The sequence below is a fragment of the Ostrinia furnacalis genome, unplaced genomic scaffold, assembly GCF_004193835.3.
Source record: "Ostrinia furnacalis isolate ACB-3 unplaced genomic scaffold, ASM419383v2 OfSCF4490, whole genome shotgun sequence".
In the NCBI taxonomy this organism is placed as follows: Eukaryota; Metazoa; Arthropoda; class Insecta; order Lepidoptera; family Crambidae; genus Ostrinia; species Ostrinia furnacalis.
The window spans coordinates 223,237-226,554 of record NW_021134729.1 but is presented as its reverse complement, the minus strand read 5'-3'; positions in this window follow the sequence as shown (position 1 = coordinate 226,554).

Here is a 3,318-nt window from a genome sequence, read left to right as displayed (position 1 = left end):
TTTAACCTTCGTATACCCGCGCCAAAAAGCATTACACATATACCCGCGCACGGTCTCTCAGACCGAAAGTTGAGCTCGTGTTTTATAGTATAATTGTGTACTGTATTGTACTATAATTTGCTTTAAATTATACGTTAAGGTATTAATTGCATAAAAAAATTAAAACAAATTTTATATTTATAGATATTTTGGTTTAATCAGCCTTTAAATCAGACTTAAAATTTGAACAAAATTTTACATCAGTCTAAATTTAATAACAAAAATAAACTTTTTTTCTTTTGAAGCCTTAAAAATTACTATGAAATATAATAAATGGAAGTATCCTTAGTAATATAAAAGAACATAACAGTATTTGTCACTAGTGGTTTCAGTGGAATAATAACCGGAACATACCATAACTGCATGCTCGTATAATGACAAAAATACTTTTTGCATGTGACAAATCACCCTTCTGCTCAGAATCGGTGTTGTTCTCCTGCACTTCTAAATCATCCACCACCTCATCACTGTCACTCTGGTCATCATAGTTGGAGTCCGAATCTTCACATTATAACAGCGCCCTTATCCTTTCTTCGTTCATTATGACGACAAAAATGGTTAAAACAAATTAATAATAATAAAATACAGTAATACTTAATTAATATGAATCGTCACTAAAATATGACAATACATTTTATTGAGTAATATTGTAAAATAAAACAATAGTAACATACCTGAAGTAGTTACACGTATACCCGCGTCGGTCTCACAGACCGAATAACAGCAAAAAGTGACACACGTACACTTGGCAGCAGCGATCGCCCAACACTAAACAATGGCTGGCCACAAATCATGAAGCTACTAAAAACCGCAAAGTCATAGAGTTAATACTTTTTGAAAAAACTCCGAATTATTAGTTCGTCGGTCTGAGAGACCAACGCGCGGGTATAGGAAGGTTAAATACCTGAAATAATACAACTGTATGTACATACCTACCTAAAATATTTAAAGATTTATCCTCCAACTCCTAAGCGTTAAGGAGTTTTACCTTCCATCATCACCTCATCAACATTAGATGATGACTACTTGAATAATTTTAGAAAACGTATTGCATTCCTACAAAATTTGAGATTTACTCTCGATTTCCCTAGGATCCCATCATCAGATCCTGACTTGGTGACAATGGGACCACCACATAAGTGTACCCTATAGAACAAAAAAAGAATTTTGAAAATCGGTTCACAATTGACGGAGTTAAGTCGGTTAAAAATGCTTTGGTGCACCACCAAAAACACCAAAATTGACTCACCAAAATTAGATTCTCGTTGAAAAAGCTAAATTATATGAAATCTGTTTTAAATATAACAATAACATTTTAACACATGGTATGAAAACAGTTCCTTTACATTATACGAGGAATTCAACTAAAAAGAATAGCTTAGAAATCTTATACAAAAAGACACCAAAATTGCAGAATTGTTGTCCGTTTAAAAAAAAACAACACATTTACGTTTTTGGCGGGAAGACGCAGAGGTCTTGCACCCGTCTGCCGTCACTGCTCGCGGGGGCGGTACTAAACCTAACGAATGATGGGAGTGTTTAAATCCTGTTTGATCTTTAAAGAAACTGACGAGCTATTTCATTATTGACACCAAAATCATAAATTTTTCGCGGACAAAACTTAAGGACGTGACTTAATCACAGTTATTTGGGAAACTTGCTTAATTTGGTAATCTTAGATAATAGATAGATTGTATAATCCAAAAATATACTTTTTCCCTAAGTTCTGTTTTGATCTTCAGCTAAAAAAATACATATTGTAAGAAATTAAGGATGTGGACACTGCACCAAAATTAGAAACGCTTAGTTCAATTATTTTTTGTCGAATTTGTAAAAGAAAATACTCATTAATAATGTTGTCCTCAAAATGGAACCTCTGCATATTTTCGTGTAAAAAAAAATCAAAGTTCTATGTCATAAAAAACATATGATTTTCAGCTACGCCGTTCAAAAAATGTGTTTGGGAAATTGACCCGTAAACAATAAAGGTAAATTAAGCGTTAGCTACGGTGATTTCTAAAATCATCTATGTCTAAATGCAGTCCTAAATTGGTGTGACTCTAAATAACTAAGCGGGATGGCTTACATGGCGATGTTTTTGAGTTGCTTCTATACGTTCTTTGTAACATTTCTGTCTGAATATTCAGTTAGTATTTTCTTACTGTTAAAAACTTTGCAACCTTATTTATTTAGATTTTGATCACAAATTCATTGTCCATGATTTCAAATTCCAGAAATGCATTTCTCAAAATACTGTAGACTTGTCATTGATAATTTTGCTTATTTTATGCTGTAAAAGGGAAATGCTTATAGCATGATTGCGTATAGTTTCTCATTGATTTTTAACCTACCTTATAATTTCATTTGTATGCCGATTTTGAAGTTTCAATATTTCATACAGTTTTTGCTACTCGTACTAATGGGACTCATAGGTCAATTTTCATCTAAAATTGTAACACTGCAGCAAACCTATGTATAACAGGGTTATTTTCTAAGGACATATTGTTTTTCATATTATTATAATATTCTACCACCCTAGCAACATGTAAGCCGACTTTAAAATATAATAGCGTCTAACGCTAGAAAGTGGCGAGTCCTCGTAAAATTTTATCGCCTCTAATAGCCCTACTGATTTGTAGCCGCCTCCAGACTCGGTAGAATCAACCGCGGCCGCCAGAGGACCAGAAAACACGGGTTTTGATAGTTGAAGAATAATAATTATGGTTATTAATTAAGTCTCACGGGTGGGATTGAACAATTAGAGAACATTGAATTATTAAATTATCTACTTTGACTTCAGAAGCCTCGTCAAAATAGTCAGCGAAAAATATTTGAAAAAATGAATGACATAGGTACATTACTAGAATTATTTGTAGGTAATTTAAACGTAAATAAACTGAACCGAATTTTTGGAAGTAAACAATAAATGAATATATGTTTGTTTTTTGCTAAAATAAAATCAATTACAGTGTTAAAATCCAGTAATGCAAATAAAGGGATTAAAATTATTTTTCAGATTTATCTATGTGCTGCAAGTGATTTGATGATAGCTATAGAACCTATCCAAGGTTTTCAATATCAAGATTTTTTGCGAACAAAGCTTATTAGTATCTTTGTAACCATATCCTATTTAGACGCAAAATCACACAATCGATCAAAATCTTTCAACGCAACAAAAACGCAGTCTCACGCGTAAGGTGAAAACCGTAGTTGTTTGCCAACTCGTAATATTTATATCAGAAAGATTATTGTTGAAATGGAGCCAAATTTCCGGGCTTT